At 39.9% G+C, this 17,574-nt stretch overlaps 1 long non-coding RNA gene across 1 annotated transcript in view; it reads right to left on the reverse strand.

The window, feature by feature from the left end:
- Nucleotides 1–404: 404 nt before the first annotated feature.
- LOC138680813 (uncharacterized) overlaps nt 405–17,574 on the reverse strand; it is a 142,130-nt gene continuing 124,960 nt past the window's right edge. The window contains exon 2 of the long non-coding RNA XR_011321783.1: nt 405–596. This is a non-coding gene — a long non-coding RNA (uncharacterized lncRNA). The remainder of the gene's footprint in view (nt 597–17,574) is intronic.

Genomic DNA, 17,574 nt, shown 5'->3' on the forward strand with positions numbered 1-17,574 from the left:
AGGAATTACTGTACAGAATATGAAAAACATAAAAAATAAAGAATATATAATATATAAAATATATATGAAAAAAAAAAAATTATGTACAAAATTAAACTGCTCCATACACGGTCATATGTATAAGAATAGTCTTCTCTACTCGGGAACATACTCGATGTGCCGCCGTATTTAAAGGGACCCAGACATAAGTCTGTAATACGTCACCAAGGTCCAGGAAGCCCCCCTTATTAAAGTGGGGCATCCTGACCCTGAGTAAGGAAACGGAGACCTTTGGGGGCGGGTACCCCCCCGCGTTTCTCCAAACCCCTACAGTATGACACACATGACCCAATCTTTGGCTACATCTTCAACATCCCTAGAGAAACATAAAAGACCAAATGACCAAAGCAGGGGAGTTTCCTATGTTTATAGATTCAAGCTTTTATTCTCTGTAATGATATATCCAAAAAAAATAATCAAAATATCAAGAGAAATGCAGAGATCAAGGAAAAAGGAAAGCAAAATAATTCACATTATAGAGTAATCAGTACGGATCCATCGTCCATTGTTCAAAGTTGTAGCCACCATATAGTATCTCGGTATATAAGATAGGACACCTGAAAAAGGACAAATAACTCCATAAGTTTCTTTTAAAACATAAAAAATATATATAAAATATACACTTAGTTGAGAATATAACCACTATCACATTTATACAATTGAATTAAGTTTGAAATCCACATTAAGACCATAAGGTTTTAAAGCATTGAGTTTTTTTATCCATTCCAACTCTTTCTTTTTAAGTAACCGTACACGGTCACCTCCCCTTCTCTGAACCGGTACCATATCAATAATACGGAAGTGCAGTTGTTTTTCAGTATGACATTTCTCCGTGAAATGTTTAGACACTGGTAGATCCAAACGTTTCTTCCTTATGGTATGTCGGTGTTGATTGATTCTAGTCTTGAAATCACACGTAGTTTCACCGACATACCATTAGGAGCAAGGACACTGAAGTAAATATACAACAAACTCTGAGTCGCATGTCAAATAATGCTGTATCCTATATTCCTCATTCATGATGGGATGAAAGAAATTAGACCCCTTGAGCATCAAATTACAGTTAATACAGGACAAGCATGGAAAACAACCTTTCCTACTGTTGCCAGTAAGCGTGGCCTGACCCTGTTTTTTGAATGACCCTATATCGGACTTCACCAGAGTAGACGCAATAGCTCGACTACGTTTATACGAGAAAATTGGTGGTTTAGAGAACTCCTTCACTTCGGGAGAACATTTATATAGCATTCCCCAATGTTTGCATATAATGTCAGCAATTTTGCCACTCTCCTCACAATACGACGTTACAAAAGGAATACGATCAAATTCTTTCAATTTAGGTTTTTTCTGTAGTAATTCTTTTCTCGGTAATATATCAACCTTATTCTTCTGTATTTGCAACAATTTTTTTGGATAACCTCTTTCAGAGAATTTCCTACATGTCCCTTCCATAGATTTTTTTAAAGAATCTTCATTACTTTCAATTGTTTTGACCCGCAAAAGCTGACTGTACAGGATTGACTCTTTAGATTTTCTGGGGTGTTGACTATTGAAAAGCAATAAATCATTTTTATCTGTGGCTTTAGTAAACAATTGAGTAGTAAATTTACCATTCTCAATTTGAACATTAACATCCAAAAATTGTATGTTAGTACATGAGTATACAAGGGTGAATTTAATTGTTTCATCAATTGTATTCAGGTAGTCATGAAATTTAAGTAAGGACTCTATTGTACCCGTCCATACGAGGAAGACATCGTCTATGTATCTCCACCACGCGGCCACTTGGCCGAAGTGGTGGGACACATAGACGAAGTCCTCCTCGATGACACTCATAACTATATTTGCATACGCGGTCGCCATGTTTGCGCCCATGGCGGTCCCGCGTAATTGCAAATAAAAAGTGTCTCCAAATAAAAAATAGTTTCTAGTCAACACTAGTTCCAACAGCTGTATTACAAAACCCCTGGCCTCGCTAGAATAGTGGGTAGTTAGTAACTTTTTATTCACTGCGGCGAGCCCCCGAGCGTGGTCAATCGAGGTATATAGCGAAGTGACATCGAACGATGCCAAAACCACTTCGCCAAACACCTCAATCCCACTTATTTTTTCTAAAAAATCAGTTTTGTCTCTAACAAATGATTCCGCGCAACCAGCAATTGGGTTAAGGATTTTATCCAGAAAAATCCCAATATTTGAAAAAATAGAGCCGCATCCTGACACTATTGGTCTACCCGGGGGGTGCACGAGAGATTTGTGGATCTTTGGTTGCGTGTATATTACCGGTGTCACTGGAAATTTAATGATCAGAAAATCATATAAATCCTGGTCAATAATTTGTTTATGTACAGCATTCTCTAAGATTGTCTTGATTTCTCTTGCTATATCAAACTTAGGATCATGAGACAATCTCTCGTACACCCCCGGGTCCTCCAATTGTCCCTTAATTTCCTCAATATATTCAGTTGTATCTAAGACAACCACTGCACCTCCCTTATCCGCCTTTTTTATAATTATTTCTTCATTTTGTGCTAGCTCACGTAAGGCTTCCATTTCCCCCACTGTCAAATTAGGATGCTTGAATCTTTTTGGACACCCATTTTTCAACTTCTCAATATCATCGCTCATAGCAGATATAAATGCTTCTATAACTGGAGAATTAACTAAAGGAATAAAGTTACTCTTTTTCCTAAGGGATACCTGTTTTAAATTAAATTCACTAACAGACACCTTTTCTATATCTGGATTATGACAAAACCAATCCCTTAGCTTAATCAACCTAAAGAAGTTCTGCAAGTCAAGGCTTAATTGGAACCAGTTCACATGGGTACTAAGTCCAAATGATAAACCCTTATTCAGGGCCGATACCTGGCATTCAGTAAGAGTTTTTTTTAGAAATATTCACAATTAAACCTGATCCTTGCTCCTCGTTGCCACTTGTTTTTCCGCTGGTGATTTGTATTTCACTTTTTTCTCTTTTTTGCTGTCTCCGGTGTTTTTTTCCTCCCCTTTTCCTGTGTTCTTCAGCTTTTCTTTTGGGGAATCCAAACCTGAAATAGTCATGGTTAAATTGCAAAAAATTACTGTCATATGTGCAAACAAAGTCTTTTTTTGGGAAAAAACCTTTTTTCCTCCAGTTTCCTGAGGTCTCTCTCTGCCAATTATAAATATTTCCTTCCCTATAGTCTTCCATATCGCGATTCCATTTCCTCCGTTTCACCTCTTCCAACTCAAGGCGCAATTTATCAAATTTAGTTTTCAGCAACTCTCTGAAACTAGTCCATTCATCTTCTCTCAGAAGGCTCTTAATCTCAGATTCCAGCACTGGTATATCCAAATCAACTTTTTTTAATTCTTGTTGTAAGTATTCGATATTTAAAAGGATAATGTCCAAACCATACTTATTTGAAATCATACTAAATCTTGCACAGAAGAGTGAGTCATTAGTCATTAAGTTGGGGCGGATATTTGACCGAAGGCCTCTTGGAATTTTTTTAAAGTATTTTCATATTTCAATTTAAGATCATGTAATGAGGGTGTACTAAGAAAGGTGGCATTTGTTTCCACCTCTCTAATAATTCTCTCCCCATCCTCACTAGTATATGCAAAAACGCCAGTTTCAGGCACATTTTGTTCCATAGTCCACGTAATGGAATGCAAAAAAAGACAAAAAAACAAAATCACACACAGTAACAGAATCCAGCAATGGAAGATGCAAATTTCCACAGAAAAAATATGAAGTGAAAAATTGGAACAGCATCAAATTACTACCTTACAAGGCATGCAGAGCTCTCCCGACCAGCAATCCAATGGTCAAAAAGTAATAAACTCAAAAAAAGGAAAAGCAGCACAAAATAATTGAAAAAAAGTGGACTTTAATGCCTGAACGGCGTGGCAACGTTTCGGATGTGTTATCCTTTGTCAAGCAATGAATACAAGAGTGAGACCACATTTTATATCCAACACATACATATCTCATTAGAAAATCATTAAATATAATAAAGTCAATAGCATTAAACAGTGTTATTGTGCATCATCAGTGTAACAGTGCAATTGTGCAACAGTGCATTCCATTACGTGGACTATGGAACAAAATGTGCCTGAAACTGGCGTTTTTGCATATACTAGTGAGGATGGGGAGAGAATTATTAGAGAGGTGGAAACAAATGCCACCTTTCTTAGTACACCCTCATTACATGATCTTAAATTGAAATATGAAAATACTTTAAAGAAATCCACAACATTGCAATTACATCTCAGTACTTTGAGTGAATACTATAAAGCTAAAAAAATTCCAAGAGGCCTTCAGTCTAATATCCGCCCCAACTTAATGACTAATGACTCACTCTTCTGTGCAAGATTTAGTATGATTTCAAATAAGTATGGTTTGGACATTATCCTTTTAAATATCGAATACCTACAACAAGAATTAAAAAAAGTTGATTTGGATATACCAGTGCTGGAATCTGAGATTAAGAGCCTTCTGAGAGAAGATGAATGGACTAGTTTCAGAGAGTTGCTGAAAACTAAATTTGATAAATTGCGCCTTGAGTTGGAAGAGGTGAAACGGAGGAAATGGAATCGCGATATGGAAGACTATAGGGAAGGAAATATTTATAATTGGCAGAGAGAGACCTCAGGAAACTGGAGGAAAAAAGGTTTTTTCCCAAAAAAAGACTTTGTTTGCACATATGACAGTAATTTTTTGCAATTTAACCATGACTATTTCAGGTTTGGATTCCCCAAAAGAAAAGCTGAAGAAAACAGGAAAAGGGGAGGAAACAACACCGGAGACAGCAAAAAAGAGAAAAAAGGGAAATACAAATCACCAGCGGAAAAACAAGTGGCAACGAGGAGCAAGGATCAGGTTTAATTGTGAATATTTCTAAAAAAAACTCTTACTGAATGCCAGGTATCGGCCCTGAATAAGGGTTTATCATTTGGACTTAGTACCCATGTGAACTGGTTCCAATTAAGCCTTGACTTGCAGAACTTCTTTAGGTTGATTAAGCTAAGGGATTGGTTTTGTCATAATCCAGATATAGAAAAGGTGTCTGTTAGTGAATTTAATTTAAAACAGGTATCCCTTAGGAAAAAGAGTAACTTTATTCCTTTAGTTAATTCTCCAGTTATAGAAGCATTTATATCTGCTGTGAGCAATGATATTGAGAAGTTGAAAAATGGGTGTCCAAAAAGATTCAAGCATCCTAATATGACAGTGGGGGAAATGGAAGCCTTACGTGAGCTAGCACAAAATGAAGAAATAATTATAAAAAAGGCGGATAAGGGAGGTGCAGTGGTTGTCTTAGATACAACTGAATATATTGAGGAAATTAAGGGACAATTGGAGGACCCGGGGGTGTACGAGAGATTGTCTCATGATCCTAAGTTTGATATAGCAAGAGAAATCAAGACAATCTTAGAGAATGCTGTACATAAACAAATTATTGACCAGGATTTATATGATTTTCTGACCATTAAATTTCCAGTGACACCGGTAATATACACGCTACCAAATGTTAGGTGTCGAGTTCCCGCTTCTGCACAGGGGGAATCTCGAGCCATCTCCACTGCGGTCTCCCATTCTTCTCCAGCCGCAGTGGAGTCTGCTCAGCGGAGACGTCATCCCAGCGTCTTGCTCGGTCTCACTCTGTACAAAGAGTTACTGCTGCTTTTCCGGCTTCTGCCATTGAAGTCAGTGTTGGGCAGCGGAGAGCAGATGCTTTTGGGGCTAAGTCCTGCTTTTCTCTTTCTGAGCATGCCCAGGGCAAGATCTCCCATTGGAGAGCGAGGGTCACATGCTCCGGTACTGCAGCACATCCCATTGGTCCTCCAGGAAGGTCCTGAAAGGGCAAAAACTTTGGTAGCAGCTTCCCATTGGTCCTTTATTGGAAGGTCCTGAACGTGCTGCAACTATATAAGCTGCGCATGACTGCACGGCCATGCGCTAGTATAGTCTTGATAATGTGTGTGTTTATGGATGTATGTCGATGGATGAAAGTCGCTCTTTAAAATCCCCTCCCTACTGTATGACTGCTCGCGGAAGGTGGATGATTGCTACCTAGCGCCCGACTTAACCATCAGCACATTACACACATTACAGCCTCTAATTGCTGTGACCGCCAGTGCGGCACCGTGCACTTTCACAGCGCTTTCCTGACCCAATTAGTGGCGTTTGTCAGTGCGGCACCGCATGCACTCTCGTGCTTCTTTGTTATAATTATTTCAGTCACTCTGACACCACAGTTGCAGTGTCGAGCGCATGAGGTCTCTATGCACTCAAATCCTGTGTCTTGGGATTGAGTTCTAAGACTCCTTGCTTGCGCTTTTGGTGCGGTACCGCGGTCCTGTGACGCAACAGGGTACGCTTCCTTCACACAGGGTGAGGTTAACCCATGTGTGTATTCACTTTGTACCGCCATATAGTCCGTCATTACTTGGCAGCAGGTTCCATCTCTGCACGGTGGACCCCGGGCTGCGAACGCACCATACTCTATCTGTCTTATTATTTGGTGCGTTCCGCTAGCCCTAACACCAAAGATCCACAAATCTCTTGTGCACCCCCCGGGTAGACCAATAGTGTCAGGATGCGGCTCTATTTTTTCAAATATTGGGATTTTTCTGGATAAAATCCTTAACCCAATTGCTGGTTGTGCGGAATCATTTGTTAGAGACACCACTGATTTTTTAGAAAAAATAAGTGGGATTGAAGTGTTTGGCGAAGTGGTTTTGGCATCGTTCGATGTCACTTCGCTATATACCTCGATTGACCACGCTCGGGGGCTCGCCGCAGTGAATAAAAAGTTACTAACTACCCACTATTCTAGCGAGGCCAGGGGTTTTGTAATACAGCTGTTGGAACTAGTGTTGACTAGAAACTATTTTTTATTTGAAGACACTTTTTATTTGCAATTACGCGGGACCGCCATGGGCGTGAACATGGCGCCCGTGTATGCAAATATAGTTATGAGTGTCATCGAGGAGGACTTCGTCTATGTGTCCCACCACTTCGGCCAAGTGGCCGCGTGGTGGAGATACATAGACGATGTCTTCCTCCTATGGACGGGTACAATAGAGTCCTTACTTAAATTTCATGACTACCTGAATACAATTGATGAAACAATTAAATTCACCCTTGTATACTCATGTACTAACATACAATTTTTGGTTGTTAATGTTCAAATTGAGAATGGTAAATTTACTACTCAATTGTTTACTAAAGCCACAGATAAAAATGATTTATTGCTTTTCAATAGTCAACACCCCAGAAAAACTAAAGAGTCAATCCCGTACAGTCAGCTTTTGCGGGTCAAAACAATTGAAAGTAATGAAGATTCTTTAAAAAAAATCTATGGAAGGGACATGTAGGAAATTCTCTGAAAGAGGTTATCCAAAAAAATTGTTGCAAATACAGAAGAATAAGGTTGATATATTACCGAGAAAAGAATTACTACAGAAAAAACCTAAATTGAAAGAATTTGATCGTATTCCTTTTGTAACGTCGTATTGTGAGGAGAGTGGCAAAATTGCTGACATTATATGCAAACATTGGGGAATGCTATATAAATGTTCTCCTGAAGTGAAGGAGTTCTCTAAACCACCAATTTTCTCGTATAAACGTAGTCGAACTATTGCGTCTACTCTGGTGAAGTCCGATATAGGGTCATTCAAAAAACAGGGTCAGGCCACGCTTACTGGCAACAGTAGGAAAGGTTGTTTTCCATGCTTGTCCTGTATTAACTGTAATTTGATGCTCAAGGGGTCTAATTTCTTTCATACCATCACGAATGAGGAATATAGGATACAGCATTATTTGACATGCGACTCAGAGTTTGTTGTATATTTACTTCAGTGTCCTTGCTCCTAATGGTATGTCGGTGAAACTACGTGTGATTTCAAGACTAGAATCAATCAACACCGACATACCATAAGGAAGAAACGTTTGGATCTACCAGTGTCTAAACATTTCACGGAGAAATGTCATACTGAAAAACAACTGCGCTTCCGTATTATTGATATGGTACCGGTTCAGAGAAGGGGAGGTGACCGTGTATATTCTCAACTAAGTGTATATTTTATATATATTTTTTATGTTTTAAAAGAAACTTATGGAGTTATTTGTCCTTTTTCAGGTGTCCTATCTTATATACCGAGATACTATATGGTGGCTACAACTTTGAACAATGGACGATGGATCCGTACTGATTACTCTATAATGTGAATTATTTTGCTTTCCTTTTTCCTTGATCTCTGCATTTCTCTTGATATTTTGATTATTTTTTTTGGATATATCATTACAGAGAATAAAAGCTTGAATCTATAAACATAGGAAACTCCCCTGCTTTGGTCATTTGGTCTTTTATGTTTCTCTAGGGATGTTGAAGATGTAGCCAAAGATTGGGTCATGTGTGTCATACTGTAGGGGTTTGGAGAAACGCGGGGGGTACCCGCCCCCAAAGGTCTCCGTTTCCTTACTCAGGGTCAGGATGCCCCACTTTAATAAGGGGGGCTTCCTGGACCTTGGTGACGTATTACAGACTTATGTCTGGGTCCCTTTAAATACGGCGGCACATCGAGTATGTTCCCGAGTAGAGAAGACTATTCTTATACATATGACCGTGTATGGAGCAGTTTAATTTTGTACATAATTTTTTTTTTTTCATATATATTTTATATATTATATATTCTTTATTTTTTATGTTTTTCATATTCTGTACAATAATTCCTGAGTAATGCAGAGTTCGGGGTTACTAGGATCGCTACTGTATTTTGTATATTGCTATTGCAATAGTTATGTGGTTCCGTCCTCCGTGTGGGCAAAGCCGCCCCTAGCTAACATGGCGCCATGGTCCTCGGAAGGCTCTGAGCAGCTGCAGGGCAGAGCACTGTGGGTCCCTGACTGTGATGTCACAGACATGTGCAGTAGGCACTTGGGAACGCCGTGATCATGGCTGCCATTACTGAGCTGTGTATGTGAGTGTACTTGGATTATAATATCGTTAGTAAGGACACCTGATTTGTTTTTAATAACAATTGGCCATTAAGCCATTTTTAATTATTTTCACGCAGTATGTTATTCATAATACCCGTCAATAGCTGTGGTTTGATGGGCTGAGTAACTTGCACAATTGCACTGTTACACTGATGATGCACAATAACACTGTTTAATACTATTGACTTTATTATATTTAATGATTTTCTAATGAGATATGTATGTGTTGGATATAAAATGTGGTCTCACTCTTGTATTCATTGCTTGACAAAGGATAACACATCCGAAACGTTGCCACGCCGTTCAGGCATTAAAGTCCACTTTTTTTCAATTATTTTGTGCTGCTTTTCCTTTTTTTGAGTTTATATATATATATATATATATATATATATATATATATATATATATATATATATATATATATATTTTTTTTTTTTTTAAAGCAGGTCATGTGATTGTGTTATTGTTCTCACCTACTGCCACCTTTACTAGAATACAGTGCTGTTCTGCTCCTCTTCTCAGTGACATTATGAACCCATTCACAGAATTTGTGACCATAACATGGCCCATAGGTGGAGGGAGCAGGGGAAGCACATCCAGCTAAAGTGTATTTCAGCACAGACACCCTCCGACTCCCTGCACTGCAGCACACAATACTAACTAGAGGCTGGCAGCTGATGTCAGCTTGCCAATCACAACAGGTGTTTGTGGTGGCTTCATGCACAACCTGCGTTGGTATACTGAAGTTAGCTGCTGGGTATAGAAGAGGATGCCACGTATAGTGCGAGGTTTTTTTTTTTTTTATGTTTTGGAAAATTGAATGGACATTATACTAGGAAGGGAACCAGGATGGGAAATATATAACAGAATGAGGTTCAGGACCGGCACATTATTACAATTAGAGGAATGGGATAGGGTCATTATTACTAGGAAGGTGCCCAGGATGGGGACATTTTTACAATGAGTGGCACAAGACATATTATGTTCAGGATACATAATACCAGGAAGGGGCTCATGAGGGGTGACATTACTACAGAAAGAGGTATATTATTATAGGAAGTTGTCCTGATGGTGCCAGTGGCATAGAGTTCCGGTGGCATAGAGAAGGATTGTGCAGGGAGGGGGCTCCCTGCGTGCTTCCCTGAGACCCTCAGAATAATGCGATGTGATCACGTTGTTCTGAGGTTCTCCTTGCCTGCAGAGCCCCAGATCAAAGATGGCTGTGGGGTCCTTCCGGGTCCTGAAGGGAGGTGGCTTTGTCAGTGCCTGCTGAGAGCAGGATTGGAGAAGCCTCCTTCACTGCCTGTCAGATGGCTGATCTGACACAGTGCTGTGCAAAGTATCAGATCAGCAGTCTGACTTTAGACAGTGATGTCCCACCCTGGTACAATGCAAGAAAGTAAAACATAAAATATTATACAGTGTAAAAATATATATTTTTTAATTCCTAAATAAATAATAAAAAAAATATTGTTCCAATAAATACATTTCTTTATGTAAATAGAAAAAAAAACAATAAAAGTACACATATTTAGTATCGCTGTGTCCGTAACGACCCGACCTATAAAACTTTTCCACTAGTCAACCCCTTCAGTGAACACCGTACAAAAAATAAATAAAAAACAATGCTTTATCATCATACCACCGAACAAAAAGTGGAATAACACGCGATCAAAAAGATGGAAATAAATATACATGGAACTGCTGAAAACGTCATCTTGTTCTGCAAAAAACGAGCCACCATACAGCATCATCAGCAAAAAAATTAAAAAGTTATAGTCCTCAGAATAAGGCGATGCAAAATAATTATTTTCCTTATAAATTAGATTTTATCGTATAAAAGCGCCAAAACATAAAAAAAATATATAAATGAGGTATCACTGTAATCATATTAATGTGAAGAATAAAACTGCTTTATCAATTTTACCACACATGGAACGGTAGAAACGCCCCACCCAAAAAAAATTAATGAATTGCTTGTTTTTGTTCATTCTGTCTCCCAAAAATCGTAATAAAAAAAAGTAATGTGCCCGAAAATGGTACCAATAAAAACATCAACTCATCCCACAAAAAACAAGACCTTGCATGGCTCTGTGGGCCAAAATATGGAAACATTATAGCTCTCAAAATGTGGTGATGCAAAAAATACATTTTTTGCAATAAAAAGCGTCTTTTAGTGTGTGATAGCTGCCAAACATAAAAACCCGCTATAAAAACCTGCTATAAATAGTAAATCAAACCACCATTTTCATCCCCTTAGTTAGGGAAAAAAATTATAATAAAAAAAAATTATTTATTTCCATTTTCCCATTAGGGTTAGGGCTAAAGATAGGGTTAAGGTTGGGGCTAACATTAGGGTTAGGGTTGGGGCTAAAGTTAGAGTTAAGTTGGGGCTAGAGTTGGTGTTAGGATTGGTATTTGGATTATGCTTACAGTTGGGGTTAGGATTGGGATTAGGGTTAGGGGTGTGTTTAGGATTAGGGTTAGGGGTGTTTTGGTTTGGGGGTGTGTTGGGTTAGGGGTGTGTTGGGGTTAGGGATATGGTTAGGGTTGGGATTAGGGTTAGGGGCATGTTTGGGTTAGGGGTTTGGTTAGGGTTATGGTTAGGGTTGGGATTAGGGTTAGGGGTGTGTTCAGGTCAGGTTTGGAGTTAGAATTGGGGGGTTTTCGACTGTTTAGGCACACCAGGTGCTCTCCAAATGCGACATCCTGTCCGATCTCAATTCCAGCCTATTCTTCGTTGAAAAACTAAAATGGTGCTCTTTCCATTCCGAGCTCTGCCATGCGCCCAAGCAGTGGTTTACCCCCACATGTGGAGTATCAGCGTACTCAGAACAAATTGGACAACAACTTTTACAGTCAAATTTCACCTGCTATCCTTGAGAAAATAAAAAATTGGGGGCAAAATATCATTTTTGTGCGAAAAAAATGATTTTTTATTTTTATGCCTCTGCATTATAAACTTTTATGAAGCACTTGGGGGTTCAAAGTTTTCACAGCACATATAGATAAGTTCCATGGGGGTCTAGTTTCCAAAATGGGGTCACTTGTGCGGGGTTTCTACTTTTTAGGCACATCAGTGGTTCTGCAAACCCAATATGATGCCGCAGAACTTTTCATCAAAGTCTGCATTCCTAAACGCTACTACTTCCCTTTTGAGCTCCGATGTATGCCCAAACAGTAGTTTTCTCCCACTTATGGGGTATCAGCTTACTCAGGACAAATTGCACAACAATGTTTGGGGTCTAATTTCTCCTGTTACCCTTGAAAAAATAAAAAACTGGGGCTAAAAAATCATTTTTGTTGAAAAAAATGATTTTATTTATTTTCACTGCTCTGGGTTATAAACTTATGTGAAATACTTGGGCGTTCATAGTTCTCAGAACACATATAGTTAGGTTCCTTCGGGGTCTAGTTTCCAAAATTGGGACACTTGTAGGGGGTTTCTACTGTTTAGGTGCATCAGGGGCTCTGCAAACACCACGTGATGCCCGCAGACCATTCCATCAAAGTCTGCATTCCAAAACAGCGCTCCCTTCCTTCCGAGCTCTGCCGTGCACCCAAACAGTGGTTTACCCCAACATATGGGGTATCAGCGTACTCAGAACAAATTGCACAACAACATTTGTGGTCCAATTTCTCCTGATATCTTTGAAAAAATAAAAAACTGGGGGTGAAAATATCATTTTTGTGGAAAAAAATATGATTTTTAATTTTTGCGGCTCTACATTATAAACTTCTTTGAAGCACTTAGTGGGTTACAGTGCTCACCACACATCGAGGTAAGTGTTGTGAATTCAGCTTTTGGGCTCCCTCCGGTGGTTGTAGAGGGTAATGCAGTTGTGCCTGGACTGCAGGAGTGGACAGGTGTATCTACTAATTGCAAAACTGACTGGGGTATATAGCTTTGCTGGATCCTTTAGTCAGTGCCAGTTGTCCATTGTTCTTGAAGGATTCACTTCCCTGCTGGTCTCTCCAGTTTGCTGTGTTTTTCTACAAAGATAAGTCCTGGCTTTGTTTTTGCTGTCCACCTGCAGTGGACCTTATAGTTCTGTGCATTTTTATGTTTTTGTCTTGTCCAGCTTGGTCTGTGAAGGATTTTTTGCAGCCTAGCTATTTCTCTGGAGATGCAGATATACCCCCCATGTCTTTAGTCAGATGTGGTGATTCATATTTTTTGCGGTGGATATTTTCTAGTGTTTTTATACTGACCGCATAGTACTCTGTTCTATTCAGATTTTAGCATAGGAGGCCATACTAGCTAAAAAGAAAGATTTCATATCTGCGTATGTTTTTTCCCTCTCCTCTCACAGTCAATATTTGTGGGGGGCTAGCTATCCTTTGGGGAGTTTCTCTGAGGCAAGATAGGTTTCCTGTTTCTGTCTTTAGGGGTAGTTAGATCTTAGGCTGTGCTGAGGGGTCTAGGGAGTGTTAGGTACCCCCCACGGCTACTTCTAGTTGCGCTGCTAGGTTCAGGGTTTGCGGTCAGTACAGGGACCACCTTCTCCAGAGTACGTCTCATGCTGCTCCAAGGCCACCAGATCATAACAGGTAAGTTCCTCTAGGGGGTCTAATTTCCAAAATGGTGTCACTTGTGGGGGGTTTCTACTGTTTAGGCACATCAGGGGCTCTTTAAACGTGACATGATGGCTGATCTCAATTCCAGCCAATTTTGCATTGAAAAGTCAAACTGAGCTTCTTTCCTTCCAAGCTCTGCCATGCGCACAAACAGTGGTTTACCCCCACATATGGGGTATCTGTGTACGCAGGAAAATTGCACAACAACCTTTGGGGTCCAAATTCTCTTCTTACCCTTGATAAAAAAAAAATTGGATCTGAAGTAAATTCTTTGTGAAAAAAAGTGAAATGTTCATTTTTTTTTAAACATTCCAAAAATTCCTCTGAAGCACCTAAAGGGTTAATAAACTTCTTGAATGTGGTTTTGAGCACAATGAGGGGTGCAGCTTTTAGAATGGTGTCACTTTGGGGAATTTTCTATCATATAGACCCTCGAAAAAGGGACTTCAAATATGATGTGGTCTCTAAAATTAAACAATGGTGTTGTAAAAATGAGAAATCGCTGGTCAACTTTTAACCCTTATAACTTTCTAACAAAAAAAAAATTGTTCCAAAATTGTGAGGATGTAAAGTAGAGATGTAGGAAATGTTACTTATTAAGTATTTTGTGTGACATATCTCTGTCTGATTTAAGGACATGAAAATTTAAAGTTGGAAAATTGCTAAATGTTCACAATTTTCGTCATATTTCCATTTTTTCACAAATAAAAGCAAGTCACATCAAATAAATTTTACCAGTAACGTGAAATAAAATATGTCATGAGAAAACAACGTCAGAATCACTTGGATCCATGGAAGTGTTCCAGAGTTGTTACCTCATAAACGGACAGTGGTCAGAATTGTAAAAATTGACCCAATCATTAACATGCAAACCACCCTTGGGGGTTAAGGAGTTAATCAGTTTTAGTTGGAAAAAAATCTTCATGGGAGTGTTTCTTTAAAGTCTCTGTATGTAATTTTTTATTTTTCTAAATGCAGAGAGAGCTGGACTAAATGCTCACCAGATTTTTCTTCCCTAGTCTGGGCAGTATAATGTAGAGACAAAGAATCTGGTTCCAGCGATGTGCACTTACTGGGTTGTTTGCTGCACTTTTAATGAGTGTTAGGGCTTGTTTTCACTTGCGAGGAACACGTCCGTAATGAAGCTCTGGCGCCGGCACTGTGGAGCGGAGCGTGCGGCCGCATAGCAACACATGGAGCCGCACGCTCCGCTCCAGAGTGCCGGCACCAGAGCTTCGTTTCCACATGCGAGACACGGACATGTTCCTCACAAGTGAAAACAAGCCCTTAGTTGAAGGGGCTGTGCACACATCCAATTGTTTCCTTGGACCAAGTTGGTCCAAGGAATACTTTGCAGCATGTCAGATTTTGATCTGAAATTCAGATTGCACTTAGCCATGCAAGTCAACGAGTGTGTGGAAAACATTTCAGTGCAGTCCGATTTCGCAGTAATAATGCAAGTAAGAAATTTTGTTCTCCATCTTCTCCTCAGAGTGGAGAAGTGTGACTTGACAAGAAAATTGGATGAAACTTGCCCATTCAAGTCTATGGGTGCATAGAGATTATTGGACTGCACTCGGATGCCCTCCGTGGTTTCACGGAATGGTTAAGATGGAGTCATTTTACCCATCTTCTCACAACGTGCTCCAATTCTCCGATCCAAGAGAATCAGATCACACTATGCCGACACTCTAATCAAACTCTTGTCCAAGTGTGCAAAAGTAAGGGCACCCCAGGCCCTGTGAGTGCCAAAGTAAGGGCACCCCCAGCCCCACGTGTGCAAAAGTGAGGGCACCCCGGCACCGCATGTGCAAAAGTAAGGGCACCCCCGGCCCCGTGTGTGCAAAAGTAAGGGCACCCCCGGCTCCATGTGTGCAAAATTAAGGGCACCCCGTCCCCATGTGTGCAAAAGTAAGGGCACCCCGGCCCCATGTGTGCAAAACTAAGGGCACCCCCGGCTCCGCGTGTGCAAAACTAAGGGCACCCCCGGCCCCGCATGTGCAAAACTAAGGGCACCCCCGGCCCCGCGTGTGCAAAACTAAGCGCACCCCCATCCTGTGTGTGAAAAGTGCTGCTGTAAAGCTGGCAGCGCTGTTCAAGCACCATGTACTTCCTTCAGGAAATGCCCATCTAGTTTGTATTTGTTCCCTCTCCTCAACAGAAAAGCCATGCCAGATTTCTGTGCCAGCTCAGGACTTGATACCTGCTCCATTTGAAGTCATAGGACTACTGAAGTTAAAAGGCAAGTCAAAGAGCAAGTCATCAGAAAAACACCCCATTATGCGCTCCTCTATTTCACATGACCACTGTAGACAATCACAGTGTCCAGTGGTCCAACGTTTTCCAAATAGAGAATGGAGTATATATTGCTTTCTATGCCAATGCTAACCTTGTAAGTGATCAGTGTTAGATCAAAGGAGGTTCAGGTAAGAGAGTAGGCTTTTATTTATTGATTTATTTATTTTTTTTAAAGCACCCATGCTTTAAAATTAGAAATTATATACAGGTCTAGCAAAAATTAAGAGACCACTGCAAAATGTCCAGTTTGCCTGATTTTTCTCTTTACAGGTATATTTTTGCGTAAAATGTAAATCGTTCTTGTATTCTATAGACTTCTGACAACATGTCTCCGAATTTCCAAGCAATAATTTTTTTTTCTGATAAAGAAAAATGATTGAAATTAAAAAAAACCAGTGCTTTCAGACCTCTAACAATGCAAAAAAAAAAAAAAAAACAAGTTCATAATCATTTAGAAACAACAATATTGATGTTTTAACTCAGGAGTAGGGTTGAGCGAAACGGATCGTTCATTTTCAAAAGTCGCCGACTTTTGGCAAAGTCGGGTTTCATGAAACCCGACCCGATCCCTGTGTGGGGTCGGCCATGCGGTACGCGACTTTCGCGCCAAAGTCGCGTTTCGTATGACGCGCTTGGCGCCATTTTTTTCAGCCAATGAAGGGGCGTGGGCAGAGTGATGACATAGGTCTTAGGGGCGTGGACGCCTATCGCCATGTTGTCGCTTGTGCGCTGTAGCGATTTGCACTGTGTAACACCAGCTTTTCAGTTCAGGGACGGACGGAGGGGAGAGGGGGGGAGAGAGAGAGAGAGAGAGAGAGAGAAAAAAAAAAAAGAATAAAAAAAAAAAATCCCATTGACTTTGCATTGGGTTTCGTGTTTCGGTCGATCCTCGACTTTTCGCCATAATCGGCCGATTTCACTCGACTCGACTGTTGAGATAGTCGGGTTTCGCGAAACCCGGCTCGACCCTAAAAAAGTCAAGGTCGCTCAACCCTACTCAGGAGGAGTTCAGAAATCAATATTTTGTGGAATAACCATGATTTTTAACCACATCTTGGCATGCTTTCTGACATGCTTTCCACCAGTCTTTCACAATGCTCCTGGTGCAAAAATTTAAGCAGTTCTTTGTTTGATGGCTTGTGACTATCCACCATCCTCTTGATTACATTCCAGAGGTTTGCAATGGGGTTCAGGTCTGGAGATTGGGCTGCCCATGACATGGATTTGATGTGGTGGTCTCTTAATTGTTGCCAGAGCTGTGTGTGTACTGAATATACAATTTTATTTCTTTTTTTACATTATAATTTTAGAATTCCCCATTTTCCAGAATGTACTATGACAGTCTATGGTTAAATTATTGAAATAAATTATATGAAAAAATTAATAAAAATTGACTACAACTTACATTTAGTCATGTTCATTTCTACAATATGTCAAACACTTTACACAAACTAGCAAAAAATGAAAAATTCCAGAAGTTTTAGGGGGGCATCCTAAATGTTGCATGAAACTGCAACTCATTCACACTAGGTATATACTGGTGCATGCCATTAATAATTCTCTATTATTCAATCATAGGTCTGAAGCGAGGGGTCGGTTCAATCTAAAATGTATGCACCTCAATGCAATTACAATATTCAGATGATTCTAAGATGAATTAACTTCTG

Source organism: Ranitomeya imitator, chromosome 5, assembly GCF_032444005.1.
Source record: "Ranitomeya imitator isolate aRanImi1 chromosome 5, aRanImi1.pri, whole genome shotgun sequence".
NCBI classification, from domain to species: Eukaryota; Metazoa; Chordata; class Amphibia; order Anura; family Dendrobatidae; genus Ranitomeya; species Ranitomeya imitator.